General features: G+C 44.8%; 1 long non-coding RNA gene across 1 annotated transcript; it reads left to right on the top strand.

The window, feature by feature from the left end:
• Positions 1–11,525: 11,525 nt before the first annotated feature.
• LOC121628464 lies at positions 11,526–13,221 on the top strand. Its single transcript, XR_006008180.1, has 3 exons — positions 11,526–11,563; positions 12,462–12,464; positions 13,115–13,221. It is a non-coding gene; the product is annotated as an uncharacterized LOC121628464 (long non-coding RNA).
• The last annotated feature ends 14,058 nt before the right edge of the window (positions 13,222–27,279 follow it).

Genomic DNA, 27,279 nt, shown 5'->3' with positions numbered 1-27,279 from the left:
GTGAGTATTGGAGAGGTAATTAATCTTTAAGGGTTTAGGGTAAAAGAAAAAAAAATGGGGAATTACTGGAGAAAACTATCAAAGTATGCTGAGAACTGCTTAATCAGCTATCGGTTAATAGAGGTTCTGGAGCAGGTGATTAAAAACAGAGTTTTAGCTCAAAGAGGTGTGGAGGTTGTTACGGCTGAGATAGAAACTGGAAAACATTTTACACCAAGTTCGTACTCACGCTATTCACAAATCCTGGGAGTCGTTTGTACATCGCACTGTGTGTATAAGCGTTACAAGTTTGTCTGAGACTTTGGAAAACATTGTAAAAGAATGGGTTAAAAGTTCCTGTGATGTAAAACCTATTCATCTGTTCACCCTTTATGCCTTGTTTGTTGACGCAGTGAGTTTCCGTTTACAACACAATCTGCCTGTAAATACCGCGGCTGAACTGCAAAGATTACACGCTGTCATTCACACTCATTTAGAAGATGTGATTTTAGACCGTGCTTTAGCTATTATCCAAGCTTAGTTTTTCTTTACCTTGAATAAACATGTGTGTTTTTTCTTTTTTTTCTTTACGATGTTGACTGGAAATAAAAAATAGATAAAAAAAAAAGGGTGTTTGTACACCGCCATGTGTGTATAAGCTCTACAAGTTTGTCTGAGAGGGTTGATATTTCCTTTAAAGTAACACCTATTCATATTTTACTTGAATAAACATGTATGCTTATTTTTTATATGCTGTCGAGTGAAAAAATAAAAATAAAGCACAATAAAGAAGCGTTCTCGTTTCTCTTTTTCCCAGTAAAACCTTAGAGCTTGCGGAAGGTGGGATGGCTGAGAATAAGGTCATGAAAAGAGTCTATTACAACCCGGTCCATCCGGGTAGTCTGGGCGGTGTGGGTAGACGCCAGAGGGGGGTGCAAGATGAAACGGGGGAGAAAGTTAAAGTTGATAAAGTCAGAGATTTCCTAGCAGAGCAGGATGCTTACACCATAAACCGGCCAGAATCCATTTTTCTAGAAACAGAGTTTTTGTCTCTCGCCCTTTAGGTCAATTTCAGGCCAATCTATGTGATATGTGAGCCTTAGCCGAACATAACGACGGTTTTAATTATATCTTAACGGTCATAGATGTATTTTCAAAAAGGGCTTACGTGCGCGCCTTGAAGAAAAAAACTGCCGGCGAGGTGGTGAGGGCTTTCGAATCGGTCTTCAGAGACAGTCAGATACCTAAAAAGTTACAGATTCTGGTAAAGAATTTTTCAATAAAAGTTTTGAAGGTCTGATGAAGAAACACGGGATTGTGCATTTTGCCACAGCAAGCGACCTCAAAGCGTCAGTGGTGGAGAGATTTAACCGAACGTTAAAAACTAGAATGTGGAGATATTTTACAGCCAAAAACACGCGGCGATACATCGACGTCCTACAGGATTTGGTGAAGAGCTATAACAGCAGCTATCACCGGAGTATTAAAATGACCCCCATGCAGGTCACTTCGGAGAACAGCTCTCAAGTGTTTCAGAATCTTTACGGCGTGTCTTCAGCCAGGCGTCCAAAAGCGCTGAAGTTTAAGAAGGGGGATCTTGTTAGAATATCCAAGCTTAGAGGGGTATTTGATAAAAAGTATGAGCAGAGTTTTACCGATGAGGTGTTTACAGTCTCCGAGTGTATTCCGCGCATTCCACCCGTATACAGACTTAATGATTTCGATGGCGAGCCCATAGCAGGTTCATTTTACGAAGCCGAGCTGCAAAAAGTAAAAATGTCTAAAGACAGACCTTATCACGTGGAGGAAATTCTGAAACAGCGCACCGTCGGGGGTGAAAAGCAGGTTTTAGTACGGTGGAAGAGCTGGCCGCTGAAATTCTGCAGCTGGGTCAAGAGGTCGGATCTCTTAAACGCCTGAAAAGCGAGGTGTACGCAGGGCTGGTCCTTCATTCCTGGCACGTCGACGTCATGAATCTATCGAGTGAGGAGGGGTTTTACGTGACCCTTCCCTCCAACGCCAGCGCCGGTTTGTTTAAAGACAACACTATCTCATGCTGCACCGTGGATCTGGCTAAAGCCATTGAGCTGAGTGAAGAATGGATGGTGGGTCTGTGTGAAATTGTTTACCCCCGAACGTGGTATAATCTACCGCCGGACGCTGCTTTCATCGAGTTAATGAAGATGAGCGAGGAAGGAAGGTCTGACAAAGCTCCACGAAAGCATCATCAAGTACTGGTTAGTGTGAAATTCAGCAGAGGCGGATATTACGCTCGTCAGAAAGACCTCCTGGATCAATTAGTCCCGGCGCTCAGAAAGCACAACCCCTCAGCAGACGCGTCTTATAACGAAGTGAGCAAACGCATAGATTTCAGAGGGGATGGTCAGTACAGAATCCGACCCTACCCGCCCCTGGCATACATGCTAGGTTTAAAAGCGAACGAATGGTGGACTCTCTCTAACCGGGCGGCCCCTTACCCCAGCGACCTCAGAACGGGGATATATAATCTCTTTGTCTACACGGATCTTATTCAGTTCCAAAATATCGGGAACACCTACGCTCCACTCCTTGACGTGGTGGCGGTTGGAGGAGATTACGGAGACGTGGTGAACATCAGATACAATAAGGTGCATTACGTTCCCCTGTCAAAGAGTTACATCAAGAGTATACGCATCGAGATTAAAACGGATTGTGACAGACCTGTAGATTTTATGTACGGGAAGACGATCATCAAATTACATTTCAAACCCAATTCGCCTCAGCGCTCTGTATAAACTCCGTTACTTTAGACATGTCTCTCATAGGTCTGAGACAGGACCCGCGCCGCTTTATCAGTTATTATGATAGCCAAGTAGGGGGTGCTCTTCCTTCTTTTTCGGGCGCACCTGTAATGTACGGGAGAGGAATTGGTTCTATATTTTCAAAATTGTTCCGTTTTGTCAGTCCTCTGCTGAAGAAAGGTTTCGCCATTGCTAAGCCTCATCTTAAATCAGCTGCAAAGAATATAGCCATGGACGTTGTTGGCCAGACCGTGGGGAAGATGATGGACCCCAGGGATCAGGAGGGTGCCGGCGGCATCATGGTCTTATCCCGCAGACCAAAGAGGCGACCGCCAGGGCAGCGTGTTTCCACCACACGCTCTAAATAGCGCAGGACGCGTATAAAGAGAAAATCAGTCGGAGGAGGCAGCCGTAAGGCGCGGAAGTCCTCCCGCAGCACAGAAATATTTTAAGTTCATCTTACTTTTCTTTAAATTATTTTTAATTTCATTCAGTCTTTTTTAAACCACCATGGCCCTTTTACACCAGAAATCGGCTGAGTGCAGTCTCGCCAAGCTCGACCTGTTCTCCGCACCAATGACGCAGCTCTCTATTGAAGATAAGATTTATACAGAGCAGCGCCACCCATCCTTACAGAGCCATGATTGAAACTCTGCTAAACTTCTCCGACGACACGCTGAAGAGTCAATTTAGTTTTTGAGGAAGGTCCGGATGTAGCCCTGGAAAATAGTGTTGCTGCGGTTCTCAAAGTGCCAGACTTCAGTGATTTTACTCACTGTGTAACCGAGCTCTAGAGCTTTGTTAAATTCGGCAGTCACCCAGACCCCCGTTAGCGCTCTTCCTTCTTCATCGTGAGTGCAAGGGCCTGCCTGGTTGTTAATTTCGGCGCATGTACGGCAGAGGGTGAACACCAGTTTATCACGAGCCGTCTTGTACGGTAAAACGGGGAAAAACAGACGACGCGGCGGGTTGACTACGGCTCTGATAAACCCGAAGTAACTCTGCGGTGCAGCAAAGTCTCGTGTGATGATGACAGGGTGGCCGAGCGGGTATGGGTAGCTGAAATTGACGTATGGATACAACAACGTGACATCTACATAACGTACGGTCTCATCAGGAGCCGCCGTGTACCGCAGCCTCACTGCGCAGGTCCTCCCGCCAAACAGCGCCTGTCTCGGAGAGAACGGTTCGGGGGGTTTAAACGCGCTCATGAATGCTCTCACCTCGGGGTTCTCCCTCTTCATCCTCATCCATTCATGCTCCCACATGACCACTACGCGCACGCCATAAACTGACTCCAGCATGCGACATCTCTGCTCAGTAGCATCACGCAGCTGCCCATAGGGGACCCCGCTGAGAGGAGAAACTGCATGCGTGTCAAAACACTCACCACACCCGTGAAATTCACAGCCCATAAACTCATAAACGTATTTCACACCTCCGATTTTTGCATATCCGTCAACGTGGAAGGGGCCCACTTTTTTCTCAGCACCTCTTAAAGCATGTTGGATGTGAACGGATCTGCTGTGTGCAACCCACTCGAGCCACTGAATCGAAGCGTTTGAAAAGCGTTTACATTGCCTCCTGTAATCATCCGGAGAGGGGATGGCCAGCGTTTTGGGTGACAAATAGTTTGTCCTGAAGACTTTCATGCATGCTGAAGCAATCGTGATACAGCTGAATGGGTCCACACCGGTGTCGTTGAGGAACTGTTCACGGAACTTTACACAGCCCTGAGAGAGAATATCCACATCATTTTGACAATAATGCAGAGCCTCCTTCTGAAAGTTGAAAGTCCCCTGACAGACCTCCCTGTACCAGGTGTAAAACTCATCCTGCTCGCGCTGAGACATGCTGTCTACAGCATAATCAGCGGGGGGAGGGAAACCCCCTACATAATGTAAATGCTCCTCGGAGCTGAATTTATGAGGAAAATGACCTTTAGAAGAATCAGGAAACCCCAGAGCTTTTGGCATCTGACTATGACGCATTGCTAGAAAAGAGAGGGAGTCAATGAATCTCAATTGGTAGTCAGGGTCTGTAAAGCAGAGAATCTTACTTCCCTGCATGATTAGAGCCGGCTGCAACCCTAACTCGATCATCCCGTTCAGAACCAGATAACCATCAAATCCCCTGGAGTTATGTGCGATTAAGGTGGACCCCCGATACAGTGGTCTCCTAAAATGCAGGAGAAATTGTCTGACGCAATCTAGCCCGTATGATACCCACTGGACACCCTGCAGTGTCTTTGTACACACTAGAAATGGAACATGTACATCCTGACTGTTAGGAAAAGTTTCAAAGTCATAAAATATTAGTTTTGCCGTGTGTTGTGTGACGACGGGGAGAGGTTGAATATAACACTGATGTTCGTCACCCGCAGCGTCGGGTTCGGCCGGCAATTTCTCGCCACAGATGTTGCATTTTAGACGAGGGCAAGTGTGAGGACGCGCTCCATCCCCCGCAGAAACGGTGTAAAGCATCCGGCATTTTAGACAGCGCTTTATCGTTGAACAAATACTGGCCTGAGGAGTTTCAGCTGAGGAAGATGAGTTGGGTCTAGACTCTTTGTGCCTCGTAAAACAGGAAGAGTTTCGACATGTTCTGTTACAGTCAGAGCACGGCACGGCAGCGAGCTGCTCCTGGGTACAGGAGGGCGCATTGCAGACAGAGCAGTATCCTCTACAGATGTGGCTGTGCGGTTTCTCATAACATTTATAGAAAAAATTGCAGATGTATTTACCACCGATAAAACTGCAAAGATTTTTTATACCGTAGTAATGACTCTGTAATAGGAGTAGAAAGAGAGGATTAGAGCGGTCCGGGAAATCAGTTTCAAAATGCGATAAGGGACGGTTGTCTGGCGTTCTGTAAAAGATTACAATTTTCCGGTTCAGGATTTTTTCAAATTTTTCTGTGTCACTGAACGTGACAGGTGTCTGATCATCCATCCCAGCCAGGCTCTGCAGGTCTTCACCGTGCGACACAGCCTGGTAATCTGTGAGGTTTAGATCTAGCAGATGAGCTACGCTGATGGCAAAGCATAGCTGATCTCCTCTATTACCCACAACGTACAGATGGCGTCTTTTTTTTATTAATAATTTCACAATCTAGAGTTTTTTCCAATTTCCGTTTAGCACCTCCTGATGGATTGACAATGATTTGTGCAATAAATTCCAAGCGCGAGTCTGATGCTATACTTTCATTAAACTGGACCATGCGCTCAAATAAATCGTCAAAAGCGGTTGTAATTTCATCTACGTTCTGATCATTGATGGCGAGTGAAAAGTGATTATGATTATTTTCACTCCGTACTTCTAACTGTACTACATCGTTACGTCTAACCACCGCGGATACTTCAGCAGCCAGATCTGCGAGGATACGTCTGATGTCCGTGTAAAATTGAGCGAGGTCAGGTGTATCGCGGACCGGTATGTTTAAGACACGTCTTATTTCGCGATTATTAAAACGCTCGCGGGTGACAGGTATTGAGGGTATTTTCAGCCGATTGTGAAGAAGAAGATGGGACCTCTTCACTCGTCTGGAGATCTCCTCCACCGTGCTGAATGGTGGCTGCGGTATTTATCGGTGCTGCTGGATTTAATGGTGCGGGGGCTGTCGGATTTAATGACGCGGGTGTGATGTCTTCCTCGGAGCCTGAATCTGAGGTTTGCTCTTCAAAGCCGGCTTCAGAATCCTGAGTTGGAGGCAGCTCCTCGGAATCGTCATCAGAATCTAAAGACATCTGTGTATAAATGCTTTCAGAATCTGTAGATGACTCTTCAGAGCTGGTTTCAGAATCGTAATCTGAAAACAAGGCGGCGGCCTGGTTCATGACGTTTACGACATGCAGTAGTTCAATAGGTATGGGCGGTTGTGTCTCGCGGTAGCCGGTTGAGGGGGGAGAGGACTTGAGAGGGTTGAATCAATGGAGCAGGTTCTGGAGAAGCTGGAGAGGGTAGCGGGGAATCGATGTGGAGCAAGGCATTATCTATTAAATCAAAGTGTGACGGATGAATCAATGAAACAGGTTCTGAAGAGTGAGGATTTTCAGGCGCGTTACCGCCTTCATTTAACGATGATGCAGGGGGAATCTGATTTAAAGTATCTACGAGCTGCTGTAATGCATCTATGCTTTATGCACGAAAATAAATGACACACCTTACTGATACACAGCTAAAGGAGATCGCTCAGTTTTCTCAGAACCTCCATAAAAGTGAGTCCGAGCTGAAGAAAAGCATCCAGCGCTGACGCAGTTGTTGCTCCAAATTATCAATATCGCTTTAGAGACACTGCTGGCCTTCTGTTGCGCCGGGAGGGTAAACCAGCTTAAACGACAGTAGAAAGAAAACAGGACAATGAAATAAACAAGGGTGAAGAATGCAATCAAATTAAATCAGGGATTATAAAGAAATTTATATCTGGATCTTACGCAGTTTGGAATATGGGAAAATTAACTAATGACTAACCTTTAGTTAATTCTGGTCGGAACCTAGCGAAGTAGACGGGAATTTAGGAAGACAAGTTAGAATAGTCAATTGAATTAAAGGAATGACTAAATGAATTTTGGAGTGGAGAGGGAATAAAATTCAACGTTTCAAAGACACCAGCTAGACCCAGTTGGAGGCTCGGTTCGGTCTAACTGAGCAGGTGGTAGGGCCTACAAGCGGGGTTCGGTACAGCGTCAAGGTGGCGAGGTCCCTGAGGTCGTCTGGTACCCGGCAGAAGACAGCCCGTCCGCAATGGCTTGGATCAGCTTCCAAGACGAACCGGGTTGATTCCCACGCTCCACTGGCACAGCGGTGGCAATTAGCTGGTGTGGTTCCGGAGGCTTGGAACTGTAATCAGAGCCTTGTTGTTGGAAATGTCCACAATTGAGCGTTATGGATCAGAACGCTTCAGGCAGAAATTGGCTCTGAAAACTAAACTTTGGACTGACTTCCCCAAAGTTCTTCTCAAAAAGGAAAACAATTAAAAATGCAACAAGTTGGGATATCTCTTGCGCTGGATACAAAAGTTGTATATCTTGGTTGCGTAGCAACGGGTTTGGCAGCTCTGAGCAAAAATTATCAAAACATCAACGAATGACACGAACAAAAGACAAACTTAAGTTGAACGTTCTACGACTTATTCCATGGATTTGTTTCTACGTACAGATCTGTTTTGGTAGGTACCTATTCTCTCTTTCTTTTTTTCCTTCTAACTAAAATCTCTGAGTTTCTGGTAATATTCTCTGGCTAAGGCGGGGTTTGGCGTGGTTAGGCCAATCGCAGTGTAGAATATTGGCGCGGTTGAGCTTAATTTACATACAAAGGCCTAGACGTTTAATAACTGTCTATGTAAGAATAAACTTATTTTCCCATATGCCAGTTCAAACAGAAAGTACACTATAAACCACATTTCATAAAACAGATGAATATCCTGTTTGAAGGATAAACACACACAACTTCCAATTATTACATGCAGTTAATTATCCATGAGATATAAACACATTTACACCATTTCGTTAATAAAACACCTATATACTTTGGCAATCCGTGACCTGTAAATGAAGTTCATATTTACAATCACACACTATCCGTTCTGTTCTGGATATTTATGGATAAAAGTTTCTGTAAACTGTTAAAAGTTTGGTTTGTGATCCTGATAGCAAACCTTAAAACAGCCAGCAGGAGGAGATGTTGATCCATGGTAAGAATCCCTTGAATTGTAACTTCGTGACGGTACATCGCAGAGAATCCATTCAAATTTACCATTTGTACTTTCCTCAGATGTGTGGTCATTTTAAACATTCATTATTACCAAAATTCAAACATTTAAGGCAGTTTAAAGACTATAGATTAAACAGTCCTGCAAGAAAAGGGTTGTTATTTCTAACACTTCTTGACAAAGTCCATCTGTGAGAGGAATGTGATCTGGCGTCTTACGGTCCATCTCAGGTTGATTTACATGTGCGAATGTCTGGGGAAGATGGCCTTAAGTGTCGTTAATCTGCAAAAGGTTTGAGATGTTCCCTGGTACGGTTTACACTCGGCCCTGAATTAAATCAGCTTAAGAATGTTTCTTCTTTTTGAAGTTAATGGGTTAGAGTTTTCAGGTCAGATGGCAAATCAAGTTTCCTCTGAATGCAAAGTTCGTGTAGGCTGGGAACTCAGTGTTAGATCAACAATTGTCCATCTGGTGGTGAACAGGAATTTCCTCTGGGTCTTAAAACATGTAGATAGGATAGAGGGAGGGAGAGCAGAAGAGTTTCCTCTGGGTGATACCAAGGTCTTGGGGCCTAATGCTACATTTCCCCCACTCGACTTTGATCGGGCCAGGGGAAGATCCAAAATCGCAGATGAATAAATCCAAGACAACATCCAGTTCCAGTAGAAGATGCCTTTATTGATGGATTATGGCTGGTGTCTTTTTCATTACATGATTGTCTATTGGCACTCAGGAATAATCCTATAAACAAGAGTATGCTAAATTGCTAATTAAGGCTAAAATTCTAAGGCTATACGAGCATGCATTACTTAAGACGTCAGAACCCTAGGTTCTTCTGCAATCAAACAAAGGAGCATAACATGATAGGAAAGCAGGAATATAAGCAAGTGGAAGCTTGCATAGAAAAGGGGAAAATAAAATCAAGGGAATCAGGCATGCCGTTCTTCCTTTGTATACTTTGAAGAAGGTTATCTACACACGTCCAAGTTCAAGGACTTCTGGGGAATACTGACTGTCATCTATTCCTGTTTCAGTTTCGTCATCGAAATCTATAAGATCAGTTGTATTAGCAGGCCGGTCCACCCTCCGATGTCTGCATACTCGGTGTAACCGTTCTGTACACTTGTCAAGTTTTCCGCGGAGAGTTTTAATGCGCCGGACGTAGAAATAGGTCACACCAAACGTCAGTGCATATCCTAGGGCGACCAGGGCGGCAATTACGGTATCGGCGGTCGACCAGGCGTAGGACAGCGTTTGAACGGGAATTCTGTCATGGTTTGCGATTTCTTTCAAAACATTTTCTACTGGGCTCACGTCGATAGTTGTAGAGCCTTCATATTGGATCTGAATGAGTGTGTTCTTGTCCAACTCGATGGAATGTTTTACAAAGAAATCAGAAATCTTAATTTCCGTCTCATATTGTGCGGGGTTCAGATGATAAAGGGCCACGTCTCCGATGTGTAAGATCGCGCCTTATGGAACCATGATCCAGAGTGTGCGATGTGGCAACACGATTTTACTCGAGGTGTCGTGTTGATCGTAGTTAATCGTGGCAACTTTTGCAGGTGTGTTAACCAACCACAACTTCCAACGATTTCAGCGTGAGTCGAGATGATCTGATAACTAGGCGTCAGCGTGGTAGGACACTGCGAGTCTTTGTTAAGAATCTTGAGTCCGCAAAGGCTCCCAGTATCGTCGTGGATGAAAGGTTTTTCTTGGACAGAGATAGTGAATGTCCCTGGTAAGGGTGCACATTTTCAAATTTGGTGCAAGGTAGAGGTCAGGTGTGCTGTCATGGTACGCTACGACCGAGGGTGTGTGCACTTTGACGTGTGTTTCACCCGGCCAAATTCCAACATTGACGACGTCCTTCAAGCGATAGATGTTATCGGGGTGATGACGGGCAGGTTGATAAGGAAGGCTAGCTCTCGAGCTTCGGGATTGATGTAGATTGGCACGGAGCTACCCAGTGTGTAGGCTAGGTGAGCCTGCAGCGGTGTAATGTGATCTCTGGTGTTGGTAGACAGGAGTTCCTGTACTAATGCTAGAGAGACCAAGTATGGAGGGATGCGTCCCATAGCGAGCATGTCAATCGAGGAACTAATGTTGCAAACCAAATCAGACATTAACATGATGGCCAGCTGGGTGTGAGCATCATCAACCTGTAAAACAGACAGAAGCATATCTACAGCAGCAGTAGTTTTCATGAGAGCTTCACTGTGCGAATTCAACACCACATCAGTGCCCTGTACTGTTCTACCAACAGTTGCTATCTGTCCCATCTGGAGGTCCAGCTGTTTCTGAATCAGGGGAATGTCATTCTGCAGCTCATTCATGTGACGTTTAATTGAGGCCACATTAACGGCATTCACAGAAGAGACCCCAAGACTGAACAGAGAACCGAGAGCAGCAGCCGCTGTCAGCAGTCCTCCAATGAACCGTTTCTCTATTCTGTTCACATCACTCAGCTCCGCCTGGGTGATGGTGAATTTCTGAAGTTGCTGCAACATGTGAGTAATGTCTACTTCAGCATGGGTTATGATTAGTGATGGGAAGTTTGTCTCTTTTCACTAACCCAGGTCTTTTACTCTTGAACAGTAAAGTGAACGAATCTTGAACGAGTTATGTTGTTTATTTTTACAGCAGGTGGCGTTGTAAAAAAGTCAGCGATTCTCAAGCAGTAAATACTGAAGGCAACAAAACTACTGGTAATGCCACAAGCAATTCAAACCATGTGAAAACGTAGGGAAGTAAATACACACCACAATAAAGTGATTTGTGTCCTACATCCTCCCTGCCATTGTTTAATAGCGCAGCAGTGACTCGGTAGCTATCACATGACAAATGAACAAGAGACCGAGCCGAGAGCGAACGTACTGCTGAGCTTGATACAGCTTGAGCTGTGAACGAACGAAGGAAGACCGAGTTGCCTGTCACGTGACAGAGAGAAGAACTAGAGAGACCAATCCGAGAGCGAACGTACTGCTCGCCAAACAGCCTGAATGATGAACGAGAACGAGACTGAGAACGAATGAACGATAGGATGAACGAGAACAACAAAGACCAGTTCAGAGTCAGATTGAGCTGCCTGTCACGTGACAGCTGATAGAGGACAAGTGACTGGACAACTCATTTTGACAATTAGTGAGACAATTAAAACACAAAGTAACAATAATATTAATCATAATAATAATTAATTATTATTATTATTATTATTATTATTATTATTATTTTAAGGCAGAGTGTAACACAATCAATATGTTGATATAATTTTCATATTTATTTATAAACACACTTTAAAGTATATACACAACACTATACACATCTAAGGGACATAAATAAAGTTAAATAATAATAAAGTTAAATAAAACCAAACTAACAACAACAATATTGCACAATTAAAAGTAACAAGTATATTAAGGGCCTGTTCTAATGCAAGTTGGCATTCAGAAACACAAGCTCGCGGACCTTGGAGGGGCTTAGTCTGTCTGTGATGATCTGTCCGGTCTTTGAAAAAATTCTCTCAGAGGGCACTGATGTGGCTACAATGCACAGTCGTGCCTTCATCACCTAACACAGAGTTTTAAATACGGGTGAGCACATCCTCCACCATGCCAGAGGATCTGATGTACGGGGTAGGAGTGGCTCTGCCAGGTAGGCCCGCATCTCCATCATTGCAGCAGTGGAGGTGCTTGATGTGGCAGAAGCAGATGAAGTGGACTCTCTGGTGTTTGCTACCCTCTCATCAAAGTCTTCCCAAAACATGGCCCCTGCACAGACAGCCGCAGCAGGATCTTGACCCTCCTCCTCCTCCTCCTCTCTGTGACTGGGGTGACAGTGTGCTGCAGCAGCTGTGATCCTCTTAACAGCATCATCTGCTGCCTTGTTGTTCACAAAGGCTTGCTTTTTGAAACTTGGATCTAAACATGTAGCATCAGCAAGCTTTTCAATTTGCTCCACCTTGCCGAACCTCTTCTCCATCTCAGCCAACAGGCTGTCCACCAGTTTTTGAACAGGTTGGTGGGTCGACGGGTTTCTTTGATGTCGGGTAACAATCCTCTGAAGACCCCTTGCCATCAGGATCACTTTGGAGGCAGTCACAAACCTACAGATAGAGTTAAATTATTCTAATGTTCTCAAAAGCAGTTATAACAGTGTACTATTACAAGTAAATGTCATGCTTCTTTGTTAACAGTAAGGATACATTTAAAAATCCATCACTAAATAGATTTTTTGTTTAAAATATTAAGTTTGTGCTTATTATGTGCATGTACATTTAGAGCAAAGTTAGAAGTTAGGAGTCTAATTCATTTTATGCATACACTGATTTGTCTAATAAAAGTGATTCTAATTTAAAATAAACATTATTAACACTTTAATCACATACCTCTCAGCGGTCACTTCAACGGTGACCTCCTCAAAAGGTTTGATAATGTCCACTGTTTCTTGGACAATTCCCCATTCGTCCGTGGACAGTGAAGATAGAGGTGCATTGATGAGTGCCAGGGTGGAGATGACCGGATCCTTAATTTCAATGAACCTTTTCAACATATAGTATGTTGAATTCCACCTTGTAGCCACTTCCTGCTTCAAACGCAGTTGCTCCTGGCCCACCTGTTGCTGTACAGCCTTCAGCTTATCTGAAGCAACTGTGCTTCTGTGGAAGTATTCTACTACAGCTTTTATTTTTTGGACTGTGCCCTGAACCTCCCTAAGCCCAGCTCTAACAATGAGATTTAAAACATGAGCAAAGCAAGGTATGTGCTCCCAGTGCAGGTGGCCTTTCAGGGCTGCCACAATGTTGCTGGCATTGTCTGTAACCCAAGCTACAACTTTGTCACTGACACCCCATTCATTCGCAACTCTCTTCAGCTCACTTGCCAGATAAGCAGAAGTGTGTCTGTCTGTCAGGACAAAACAGTCCAGGAGATGGGAAGTCATTACAAAATCCTGTAGATAGTGGCAGGTAACAGACATGTAGCTTGTGGTTGTCACAGATGTCCAGCAGTCTGTTGTTAGGCATACAGCAGGAGCACTCTTGATTTTTTCAAATAACTCAGCCCTTAACTTACCATACATCTTAGGCAGAAGAGCTTGAGAAAGGGTTTTCCTGCTAGGCATAGTGTATGAAGGGTCCAGAGTCTTTGTAAATTGTTTAAAGCCTATGTCCTCGACAATAGAGAATGGCTGATGGTCAGAAGCAATAATTTTAACCAGTGCTTCATCCAGTTTGCTCTGCCTGAACGGACCAATTGGTCTTGTAACATAACTGCCCATTAGTGTTTGTTGTGGTCTTCGTGGCCTAACTTCTGTGTGGGTAGTGCTGGTGGTGCTGGTGGTGGTGGGTGCTGCTGGTGTACTGGATGTTGCAAATGTAAAAGAAGCCAGGGTTGCAGCAGCGCTGATTTGGGGTCCAGATGATGTGCTGCTGGTGGAGATATTTGAAGCTGCTGCAGTAGCTCCATTGTCACTCTCCACCCTCACTTGTGCTAACTGCACAGTTGGAACAAGTTTGATGTACTTCCTCCTTGGGTTGATAAAACTCTGTTGCAAATATTGCATTTTCCCCTAGTGGCTGAAACTTCAATCAAGTGGTTCCAGATGTCACTCCTTTTCCTTCCACTCATTTTCTGACCTGCTCAGACCTCTGTTGTTTGTGTTCTGATGTAACCTGGCCCTTAATGTAAATGAAGGGGGGATGGGTGACCCCATGGAGCCTCAGAATGACAGTAGCACTCAATCTGTAGCACTGCAGAGCAGGCTAATGCACTAGTGATGCGCGGGCCGCCTCCTAACCCGCGGGTCCCGCGGGTAACCCGCGGGTCGGGTTGGGGCGGGTCAAAGAATTTTCGCTTCACTGCGGGGCGGGTTGGTGTGGTTTACTATTCTGAAATATTTAGTTCTATCTATTAATTTTATTTTTTGTCAAACTGAAAGTAAAGACCTTAATCAGTGTCTACATTTTGTTACTATAATATGTAAGACAAAATATTTATCAGTTATTTAAACACAGGTCACGTTTTGTAACGTAATGTCCACGTAGGCGCGTAGTAGGCTACGCAGGCTACGTGCAGAGAGAGCCAAGCAGATAAGCAACAAAAGATGGAAGAAGAAGTGTTGAATAACATTCGTTCGGGAGTTTACGTCCTTAAAAAGAAGAAAGAGGGTCAAATGGCTAAATAACAGGTTTGGGACAGGTTCAACGAGGTAATCAGTGCAGACAACAGCAGCAGCATTGGCTATGTGCTTTATAACACTTAAACGCTTTAAAACACTTTATTTATTTGCCTATTTATGTTTATAGGCTTAACGTTCAAATGAAAATACATTTTGTGTTGCCAGTTTCCAGTGCCAATTTAGGAGACCATATGCACCTTTCTCAGACTAAATAAAAGCATTCGTCAATATCATAACATGTGTTTTAATGGGGCGGGGCGGGTCGGGTCGGGTTAAAAAAATAGAAGCGGAGGTGCGGGGCGGTTTGGTGCGGTCCAATTCTTTTAAAAGAGCGGGACCCGCGGGTCGGAAAAAAACCCGACCCGCGCATCACTATAATGCACAGAATAATACGGGGCAGGAAGATTTTAAAAAAGAATTCTCATTAAATGATTATTTAATCAAAGAGAAAGAGAAAAAAGTACGTTTTTACAGCGGTTATCCACGGAGATATCCGCAGTTATGTAACACTTATTAAATTTGAACGGTTAATAGAGCCAAAGAATTAATCATGATTTTATGAATAAACAATGTATGTCGGATGTCACTTGACGAATGATTCATTTCCTTGTTCGTTTCTCAGTCCACACACAGCCCCGCTGAGTTACAGCTGTCACGTGACAAATAAACTGAAGAACGATCCGTATGAACGATCCATTTGAGCGAACTGCAGTGCTTGCTGCTCACCACACAGCCTGAGCAGCCTGGCTGTCACGTGACAAAAGAACGAGGACCTGAGGACAGACCTGAGCGAGTCCTGAACGAATCATTTCTGTTTCCTTTCCTGACCTACTGACTGAGTTTATGCAGCTGCCTGCCATGTGGCGAGAGGAGGTACCGCATGAAAATGAACGAATCGCTCGCTGAGAGGACCCGTTACTCCCGAGTCATATAACAGATTATTTCATACTGAACCAATTTATTCGTGACCGACACATCACTAGTTATGATCTCTCGGATCCAACGGACACCTGCCTTGACGGTGCGGAGGTTTTTCTCATAGATCAGTCCTGGGTTGAACCTGACAAACACCTTCTGCGAGTGTATACAGCAGTTGGTGATAAGGAGGCCTGGCTGTTCTTTAAGAACAATGCCTGACTCTGGTCCAGGTTCGACCATTTCCGGTTGCGTGGGACTGATCCTCAGTCCGAGCATCACTTCGAGTATCAGCAGCATCATCATCCTGGCGGGAGACAGAGACATGGTGGGGATCGTTAGAGTGGTTTCAACTTTATCTGCCTTGAAACTGTAAAGATTCAACGATCTGATTAGTTAACCCCCACTTGTAGTGAAGAGTTCAGCAGCAATTCAAAATGTGAAAGTTTTAACTGATGAGTTCACTGCCACAGATTTAGCTAGTGTGCAACCTGACTAACTGAAGTTTGAATACTTAGTGACCGAGTACTTCAAAGCCTATTGGATAAACCCCATTGGGTAATGTTAGATTCTCAGTCTTTGGACTTATTAGGACCTGATTGTTCCCTACAAGTCCCATGGGAGTTTTGTGTGGCTTGATTTGGTTACGGTGGACCCATTTAAACGTGGGTTCTTTCTGACCTCGGCGGACCTTGATCTGATAGACTACTTGTCCTGTCCACTGGGGAAGGAGTTTCCGGCCCAGTTTTCCAGTCTTTTGACCGGTTTGACCTGTCTGTTGGACAAAGTTGTAGTACCAGACCTTCTCCCCCACTTGAAGCTCATCATGTGAGGCCTTTTGGTCATAGTACGCCTTGCGTCCTTCAGCGGATCTTTCCAGACATTTCTGAGCAAAGGCAAAGGTGGTCTGGAGATGCTTGTTCAAGTCTGCCATGTATTGGTGTGTTGTGTAAGCAGTAGCGACGCTAGCTTCACCTGGTTGGTAAAGTAGGTGTAGTGGTAGCGTCATTTGTCTACCTGTCATCATTTTGAATGGGGAGATCCCAGTCGCTTCATGGGGCGTGGCTCTGATGGCCATCAGAACCAAAGGAAGTTTGATGTCCCAATTACTGTGGTTTGATGCCACATATTTCTTCAAAATGTCCACAACGGATTGGTTTGCTCTCTCGACCTGTCCAGAGGACTGGGGCCTATGACTGATGTGAAAGTTCACTTTCACACCTAGGACCTGCCACATCTGCTGCATGACTTCCGATGTAAGTGGGTCCCTCTGTCAGAGTTAACTCTGCTGGGGAGGCCAAACCGAGAGAACACATGGTTTATGAGCAGGTAGACGGTGGTCTGCGCCGTGTCATTCGCTGCGGGTAGGCACTCAATCCATTTGGTGAATGCACATGTCACTGTGAGGAAATATTTGTTTTCTCTGGTTGATTTGGTGAGGGGTCCCACCCAGTCAGTTTGAAGGTCTGACCATGGGAAGGAGATGCCTCTTTTCTGCAACGGGGCTCGGTGAAGTGGTTTTGCTGGCTGGAACTGACAGCAAACCAGACATCCTTTGATGTAGTCAGCCACGTCTTTCCTCATTCCTGGCCAGAATGCCACCTGTTTCAGTGTGTTGGGGAAATTTCATATTATTCCCTTTATTATATTGTGTCTACTGATCACTCTCAGGGTAGACAGATTGTTTAAGTTCTTGGTAATTGAGTTTAATGCTGAGTAGCCTGTTGCTATCGTAAGTTGATGCATTCCTTAGAGCAGTTCACACTGACCTGTGTGACTTATCTGGATACTAGCCAGATATCTTCAGGATGACCCAGCAGGGCATCCTGCCTTAATGTCACTGGGGTTGTTTATGTGCTCAATAAGTGTCTAATCCTGTGTGAGGAACAGACAGTCTCTTTGATTTTATCTTACAAGATATGTGATGTGCTGTGACGTGATCATTCTGCTTAAAAGATGCTGCCTGTGTGTTTCTTATCAGATTCTGTTCAGATCTCTGTGCTGTCAGACCTCTGAGCAGTCTCTCTGGAATTGCAATTCTATTCTTTCTATTCTTTCTATTCCTTCTATTCTTTCTATTCGAATTCTGTGTTCAATAAACTTGTAATCATTCTTCACTTCAGAACCAGACTCCTCATCCTTGACAGAGTAACTTTTTGCCTCAACAAGTGCATTGTATGTTGCTTTTGCACCTTTATGTCCTGCAGATGGAAGATCATGGGCATGTACGAGCATTACCCACCTCTGTTTCCGAGGAACGACAAAAGCGGGCGATGAGAGTGAGTCGGAAACACGAACCAAGATGCCTTTGACCATCTGCAAAGAAGAGCGAATAGCAAAGAGACCCTTTAAACCAGGAGTGGCCCGGCATCCGAAAGAGCGTGGACCGCAGGGTCCGAGAGAAACAAAATCATTCTGCTGATAGAATGGGCCTCAGCCTGCAGGGCGGCAAGATCAGCATCAGAGAATACAGGAGCCACAGAGACAAAACCAGGCGAAGAGGGACCGAGTGACCACACAGACCTCGGGGTGGGCGGGGGCTGCGGAAGTGTGTAGCAGCCAAGAGGGGTCGAATGACCAAGAAGTCCCACACATGGCTCCTTGTTTAGCCAGAGTCTGCTAGATCATTTAGCTCTTTGTCTTGGCCAGGCACGCAAGAGTGACCCCTAACCTTTTTCAGTACACCTGCATGTTGCTGGATGTAATCAGGTGGTCACATGCCAGAAACAATTCTTTGTGTTTAACTGGTTTGTTGTTAGCAGTCAGGAAACCATTACGCTTCCAAAGTGCAAGATGGCAGGAGAAGCTAAGTCGGGCATAATTGGAATCGGTGCAGATTACCAAATTGTGCACCTTTCTGGCCTCAGCCAGTTGCAGTATGATCATGATGGCTGCGATTTCTGCATATTGGGATGACTGTGGTCCCAGGTTGAAGCTCAGTGGTTCGTAGGGCTGATTCTGTTGCCAAACAACACCATCACCAGCACGGACCTGTGTTTCATGGTGGAACGAACAGCCATCGACATAAGCAGTGATCATGCCCTCACAAACATTGGGGTCAAAATACTGGTGATGTGGGTCTGTTATAGGTTGGGGCTCACCAGGTGGTGCCGGCTGGACTGGAACACTTTCAGTGCACCATTGGCAGGCTGCCAGTTCGGTGCCTAGCGGGCTCTTTTTGTTCTGGGCATAACACACTTCCATGTCAAAACTCTGAAGAGCCATCAACCATGAAGCAATGTGAGCATTGGTCACTACACCGTTTCTGATACGTTGACTGTTCAAAAACACAATAGGTTGATGGTGCGTCTCCAGAATGACCTTTTGGCCTCCAAGGTAGTTGGAGAAGTGTTTCACAGCCCACAGAGCAGCCAACAATGCCTTCTCACAATTTGAATATTTGAGTTCAGGTGCAGTCAGTGTCTTGCTAGCGTAAGCCACGACACGTTTATCTTGGTCATATATTTGATACAGTCCGGCACGCATGCACCTCGAGGTGAAATGCTTTGTCCCAGTCAGGAAAAGCTAGGCATGGCACTGAGCAGAGTTTCTCTTTCAGCGTCGACATGGCCTGCTGCTGAGATGCAGTCCACACAAAGGGGACGTCCTTTTTTAGGAGGGTCAGTTAGTGGTTTTGCTATGTCAGCGTAGTTTTCGATGAACTGTCAGGAGTAATTGCAGACTCCCAAGAAGCTGCGGAGTTCAGAGATGTTAGTTGGTTCTTTAAGGTTAGCAATGCCCTGAATGCAGCTCACCTGTGGTAGGACCCCCTCAGGGCCCACCAACAAACCAACATAGTCTACTTTGGTTCTGCACCACTAACACTTCGAGAGTGAGATCTTGGCACCCGCAGCAGTGAGCTGGCCTAACACATGGTCAATATCAGCCACGTGTTCATCCAGAGTGGGGCTGCAAAGCAGAACATCATCGACATAGATAAGATTATCATGTTCTCCAGCGTCTGGACAGGCTTTGTTGAGGAAGATGTTAAACTCAGCTGGAGAATTTGCATAACTAAAAGGACACCTGGTGAATGTGTATTGGTGGTTAGCAAAGGTGAAAGCCAATTTATGTTGGTCCTCAGCATGGACCGGAATGGTCCAAAATCCAGAGGCAACATCCAGTGTCGACAAATACTTAGCATGTTTGACCCTGGGAAGTTCTTGTTCCAATAGGGTCATCGGCCACCGCGACAGAGGAACCTGTTGGTTCAGTTTGCCGTAGTCAATGGTGAGTCTCCATTTACCATTGGGTTTCATGACCGGCCACAGAGGTGCTGAATAAGTGCTATTGCATGGTCTGATGATTCCTTTTTCCAAGAGATTATCAATAATCTCTTGGACAGGTCCGTATGATGCCAATGGGATCTTGTACTGACGTACAAAGGTGGGAGGGGCATCGGGTGGAGTCAGTATGCGTACCGAATGGATGGTAGTCAGACCACAGTCCAGGGAGTCTGTGGAAAAAGAGTCTTTGTATTTTAAGAGCACTGTGCGCAGTTTTTCACGGTCCTCGGGAATAGTGAGAGCATCAGCTTTCGTTATGACTTCTTCAATCTGATCTGAAATTGTAGCCGAACATTTTTCTTCAGCTCCTGTCTGCAGGTCAGACTGGTCAGGAGACGAAGACACAGCTAAAACATTTACAGAATGTAATGTCATTTGCTCCTTTAAGCTTAAATAAACACGACTCACAGAGTCAGTGTTTAGATCTAAGACAGGAAAGAGTGCAATTTCCATTGATGGTTTAGTGTAGACCACTTGTGATGTTTGGTCTTCAGGCAGCAATGAGGAGGGGACATTCCCAATTATTTGGATTTTCAGCTCAAAATCATGAAACCGTGAACTGATGAGCCAACCCAGAGGTGTGGCCTAGGGGATCAGAATGGCTTCAGCAGTGGGGTTGCCTACAGCTAAGAAAGTGGCCCTGGAATCCAGACTCAGTAATGGTGTTGCCTGCAGGGACAGACCAAGCTCAAAGAACAGGGGTGAAGGTTGAAAGAGAACTTGTGAGTGGTTGAGGGTCTGTCCTGGTTGCATGTGGATTCGGATGGACACCTGCTGAGTGTGTCCCGGGACAGTAACATGGTTAGAGGTAGCCACCTGACATGCTTCTGGTATTGTCTGTCCAGACTTGAGACTGTCTGCATCAGGGAGAGCAGAAACATCACCTGCGGATGTTAGTGACCACAAAACATTATTAACTGTGTCAACATGGACGCTCAGTCTGACCAAGGTGTCGCTGCCGACATACACAGGGTGTGGAAGATCAGGAATGACCAAAAATGGTTGCATCAGTGTTTAATTATTCCACCTTATCTGGAGAGCGCACACGCCAGTGGTTTTAAAAGTCCTGGTGGGTTTCGAGTCCGATGGAAATCGGAATTTCTTTTCCACAAAGGGAATGTTGACATTCATGAGTTTCAATGACTCGTACAGTTTTTTTGCTGATGGCAGATTTATCAGCCCAGAGAGCTAATCTGGCATCACTGATCTGTGAGCCTTCAAGTTCAAAATCTCCAAGGATTTGGGGACAATATTCAGTTGAGGAGGATGATTGTAGTGCACACAGAAATGTGTCTTGCTGTTCCCTGAAGTGTTCAGCTGAATGGCTGGGGGAGCTGCACCTCACCTTGTGGTTTTGGTTCTAACAGCTCAAGGGGACCAGATGGTGTTGTGCTATCTAGCTTTGTAGCATCTAGTAGTTGGAGTCAAATTCCAAAGAGGCAGAAAGGGGTAAAGCTTGTCGGACCTGGGCCCATAACTTTAGCCCTTTGAAATCAATGAGAGGCTCAAAGCAGTTCAGAAGGTCTTTACCAACCAGGAATGGTATGGAGTCCAGATCAGAGACATAACCCGGATGAATGAGGGTCATTGGACCTATTGACAGCTGTATCAGCGACATGGCTGATAAAGTGGTGCTTGTGTCAGCATATGGGCGCACGTCCAGAATGCATGGCTGGAGCTTCAAGTCTTTGTTGGTCCGGTTTATGGCCAAACGGAGCTCCTGAAACAGAGAGGCTGATATCAAGGTGACATTTGCTGCGGTGTCAAGAAGTGCATCGTGAGTTAAGACCCCTTCTAAACCTAATATTAGATAAAATTTTCTTAGCAACCCCTTTTTTCAGTGAGGTTACATAAGAACTGCTGCACAGGTGGCTCTATATGGATCATGGACGGGTCCTGATCAGTGTAATCTCCCGGCTGGCCCAGCTGCATGACCAAAACTGCACTGGAAGACAAATTACCCCCCTCAGGTTCTGGAGGGTCTTGGGGAACCTGTGAAGCGTTTGGAGCCGGTTCTGAGTTACCCTCAGATCCAGGGTTCCAAGACTCTGGAGATGTCGCTCCCTGCTGGCTGTCAGCTTGGGAGGATGAGGCAGGTGGTTCAACCTGTTTAGTGACCATGGCTGTGATTGACAAAAGATCAGGTTCATCCTTTTTTGGTTTCTCAGTTAACATATTTAACAGACTTTTAAGGTTATCAATTTCCTCCTGACTAAGAAGATTCTGACCTTCTTTCTTCTGAGGTCTGTTGGAAGGTTCAGAAAAACCTTTACGAGGTTCTTGGCTCCTTTCGGTGGCTCGTCTGTACGAAGGTGGGGATGACCAGCGCAGGGCACTGACGGTGAGGGTAAGAGGAGAATTTTGTTTGGTCAGGGGGGTGGCAATGTTCCCCGTCCGACCATCGAGAGTTTGAATGTTCATGTCTCTGATTTGATTTACGAGACAAAGAAGATGGCTGGTTCTCCCTGGATTTCAGTGGTCGAGGTGAGTTGGTGGCAGCATCAGAAGCCTGACGGGTCTGAGCTCCCTCCAATTCCATGTGACCCGGTTCGGTGTTTAAAGCCAGTACAGTGTTAGGCCCAATCCCATTTCACCCCTTGGCCCTATCCCTTACCCCTACCCCTTGCCCCTTACCCCTTAAAACGGAGCTAGAAGGGGTAGGGCTGAAAAGTCCACCCCTACGAATTGGGACACCCCTTCAACAGTCACATACGTCATCAGTAGTCACTAAAGAACATTTTACACAGGAACTGGAAGAAACTAAATAAAAAAAAAACAATAAATATATTAAAAAAATATTAAACATGGGGCTCAAACAGGAAATGAAAACTAATGAAAACTATCGCGGCGGCAAACTTGTTGCGCTCATTTTTTCGTTACCGTGCAATTAATTGACTTATTGCTTATCGACAGGCATATGTGGGACGTAATGTACGAATTTTGCATGCCATTAAAATTAATTGTGTGTGCTGGTATACGCTCTTTTCTCTGTGGCTTTTTTTTTTTTTTTTTTTAGTGCGAGTGTGTGTTGTCCTGCACCTCAAGAAAGCGTGATGTGCGTAGAAACACTTGCTTTCTCATATAGAACAGGAAATTTTTCATACCCCTCCGTTTCAAGTGTGCCTCTGAAAAATCTTCGTTTGAAGGGGTATATAGCCCTACCCCTTACCCCTACCCCTCTGTCCTAAAAGGAATTGGGACACCCCTACCCCTTCACGTGAACGCGCAAAACGAAGGGGAAGGGCTAAGGGGTAGGGCCAAGGGGTGAAATGGGATTCACCCTTAGGCTCAGTGGTTTTAGCCGGTTTCTGCTTCTGGAATGCTAGTGCGGCCCATTCACGGAGCTGTTGAATGGAAGAAGTGTGAGGGTTAGCCAAAATCCCTAAATGATGGCTGGTGGCAGGATGGAGATTCTGCACAAAGACGGTTTTAAAGCTCGGATCTTGTTCCATGTCAGGTTCATTTCTGGAACCATAATAGGCAGTCCAAAGACGATGATAGTACTGCTGTGGCATCCCGTGCCTACCTTGCTCAACTGTCAGTGCAACACTAAGACCCGATTGAGGTAAGTCGCTGGAGAACTCCTTCTCCATTGCCTGGCGAAGAGCGGAGTAATCATTCCGAACACTATCAGTCTGTCTTTAAATAAACCTATTAACCTCACGACTAGCTGTCAGTTTGATCAGGTAGATCCGATCCTTAACAGAAGCCTGGGGAAATTTCCTGAGATAGAACTCGATGTCATTCAAGTACGATTGGGTGTCATGTGACCCACCAGGTTTTGGTTCGAACCTGAGGATGTTGCGTGCGATTTTGTCAAGCTCTCGATCAGAAGGGCCCTGCTGGACCTGAAGAAGAGAAGGATGGAAAGATTGATCCACTCGGACTGGATCAGGAGGTCTTCTGTCAGTTCGGGAAGGAGTGGCTGGAACGGGTATTCCATGAGAGGCGGGAGGTCCGCCAGAAGCACATGGATCGAGGAAAGGATCCGTGTCATCCTGGGAGAAATCCCTAGGACTCTGATATAACTGTCTTCGAGCCTCTATCAGTTCTTCCCCTAAGCGGTCATTCTGCCAGTAAGCAGCATCACATTCCACTCTGGCTTTGTTGACATTGTCCTGTAAGGATTGGATTTGCTTCTGTTTAGCATCTAAATGCTTATTGTAAGCATCCACTTCAAGAGTCAGGTCATGAACCTTATCTAGAGCATCCTGGAGAGGTTGCTTTGAGCTTTCACAAGCGTGGTGAACTTCCTCCAGTTGCAACTCAGTCGCCACTAAATTTTGTTTAGTGGCCAGCAATTCCTGTTCAATCTGGCTCCTGCCTGTTTTAAGGTCAGCATTCTCTTTTACCAAGGCATCCACCTGAGCTGTTAGCTCAGTGACCTGAGTTTTATTTTGAGCGGCTGCTATTTCAGTCACTTCAAGTTCATGCTGAAGAAATTTGTTGTCCTCACTGAGTTGTGAGACTTTTTGATGTTGAGTCTTTAGCTTGTTAGCGGCTTGTTCGATCACTGAATGAGCATGTATCAGGTGGCCAACCAACACTGTAGCAAAACTTCCCAACATTTTAGTCAGTGCTTTATCTTTGGGTGTCTTAGCTTCCACCTCAGAAACCAGTCAGTCCATGAGGGTCTGAAATCCTTTGAAGTCAGTGTCCAACCCTTTAGTCATGTAACCAGGCATCTTTTCTTCAGTCAAATCTCTGATAGTCTGTTCTTCAATCGCAAAAGAATCTCCGCTGATGGAGAACATCGCTTGAGCAGAAGTCATGTTGACAGGTGTTTAAACAAACAAATCAACAATTCAATCACAACAATTGAGAACCAGATTATTAATCCAGGGCACAACTCAGCAAATGCACTAAGGAATTAGTGTTGACTAATGATGCCGTAAGACTAAAGCTAAAATATAAAACCAAGGTGATGCAAAAACAAAATTCAGGGTCACTTCCTGTTAAGGTTTTTTGATCTTTAAAATCAATGAGTAAACTTACAAGTCCAGCAAAAGGTTAAAAATGGCTAAAACAGAATGCATTCACAAATCCAGCAAAGGTTTGAAGGTCAGCAAAGTCAGGATAAAATAGGTCAAAAGGGATTAAAATGAAGGAAAGTAATTAAAATACTGTATTAATTCAACAATTGATTATACAATTGCCTACAAGCACTTTAAATTAGAGTAACTAGTTTCCAAAACCAGTTTTCTTAAATCGGTTGCACACAAGTTAAAGCTGTTTTATTTTCATTCACATGCAATTACACCGAGTGACCAGATGCAGGGCTACGCCTCTGAGTCCACGAGTTAGGGTGTAATTTCAACAGTTTGCCAGAGATGGCGTGGGGGTGTCTGAGCACAAGTTGGAATGTAATTACAACAAGCAACCACAAGATGGACCCCAAGTGTTGTTGGAGTCAAAAGGGCGGCTCTAAAGCCAGGTAGGGGTGGGAGTGTCGTCAGTGGTGACAAGTGAAGCTCCGCCCACGGGATATCCCCCCCCTGATACGGGAATACCCTAGTCAGTCCTCTCTGGGACGCAGTGCGCTAACTTTCAGCAACTTTAATGCACAGCACACATAAGCTTGGGGCGCGGTGGCCCAACACTTTACTTCAAACAGTTCAGCTTTTTCACAAGCACACAATGGCAATCTCTCTGCCACTTTTCACCTCCTGGGGCGTGCAGCGACGCGGCAGGGCAAGAATCAACAGGAAACTTTCCTCAAAAGACTTTTGTCTAAGTCCAGGTGACTCGTGGTCACACACAATTTAAATTAACCCAACAATGGAGCTAATTTCCCCTCTAGGGAGTCAAAAAGCAGCTTTCTGCTTCAATACGCCTAGGCAGGAACACGCTGTCTGGCTTCAAACAGCCTCCAGCCGGCCCGTGTCAGACGGACGGCCTTTCCAGCCGGTCTGGTGAGCTACTCCAGACGAACTGAGTTGAGGTTCTGGAGTAGATACGAGCCTCTGGTACACGCAGATAGCAACGTTCTATCACTAGGGTGGACCGAACACTTGCTGGAACACGCACCAAGAGTTCTCCACAAGGCCTTTAAAATTAAAGCGTTTACCGCTATTTTGCATGCAATCAAGATGGTCAGTAACCAACAGTCACCAATGGCTAATCAGCTACCAGCAGCTAACAACACTAACAGCTGTGGGCCTGCGATCACGCGCAGCAGGGCGTGCCGACAGGCTACGAGAGCTTCACACAAATAATGTAAACAAAAACAGACATTTATGCTCAAAACCCAGTTAAAACCAGCACAAATCAGCGTAAAACAACAGATTGTGGCTAATTTGAAAGGATCTTGTATTGCAGACGCCTCATGCGGCCGCACCAAAATTAAATTCTATATATGTAGCGTAATGCCTCGATATTAATATAAACCTCGATGGTAGAAATTAATATCAAAACCAATTAAACCTCATAACTGTGATTTTCCTCGAAGTAGGGGCACCACTCTTCTGTATAAGCTGATTAAGTAATCCACGGTCCAGAAGAGAAAACCGTGATTAGGGTTGTAATAAAATTGATTTTAATCCAGTCTAATTCTCATATCTGAAGTGGCAAATTCAACGTCTGAAGGGACCTTGATTCCATCCAAAATTAACCACGGAAACGATTCTAACTTTCAAAAATGTAACCATTTATTAACACCAATAATCATTTAACAGCAAGGATAAATCAATGTCAGAAATTATGAAATTATCAATATCGCTTTAGAGACACTGCCGGTGTTCTATCAGTTTAGCATACATTGTCAGATCAGCATACGCGTAGTGCAAACTGACAGCTACATCTGTTAGACTAGCATACGCTGTCAAACTAGCATACGCCTTCTGTTTATCAGCTGTATGACATCCTGACTTGGCAATTTACCTGTCAGGATGTCATACAGCTGATAAAAAGTAGGTGTATGCTATTCTGATTTGTCTGAAAGATGCTTGCTTAGGAAGATTGTAGACTGGACAAGAAAATCATTTCAGAATTAGGTCCTTCACACTGTCTGCCATAAAAGTGGCATTTCCATTTGCACCATGCAAATCAAAATCAAAAATTGAAAATTAACTTGATCACATATAACATGGCCTTTTTTGCAGATTAACTACTGTAACATGTGTGGAGATCACCAAGATATGTAACTCAAAGTTTACTCTTTTTAGAATATTGGTAAGACATTTTGTTTATTTTTTGACTATGTGAATCTGTGTTGTATAATTGAATTTATTTGGTCATGAATTTACAACGTAATCAATAAAAAAAAAACATATAGATAGGCAGAAATGATAATGGCACTGATAAAATTTTATCAATTCCCATCCCAATGGCAGAATAAACTCAATTAAAAGTGTTTTTGGTATACAAGTTCAACAAATTCATTTACTGTATCTCACATTCTAATGTTTTCTACAAAACTGTTCCCAAACTAGGGA

This window comes from Melanotaenia boesemani, chromosome 18 (genome assembly GCF_017639745.1).
Source record: "Melanotaenia boesemani isolate fMelBoe1 chromosome 18, fMelBoe1.pri, whole genome shotgun sequence".
NCBI classification, from domain to species: Eukaryota; Metazoa; Chordata; class Actinopteri; order Atheriniformes; family Melanotaeniidae; genus Melanotaenia; species Melanotaenia boesemani.
Note: the sequence above shows the minus strand (reverse complement) of the source record. Positions and strands in the feature narration are given on the sequence as shown.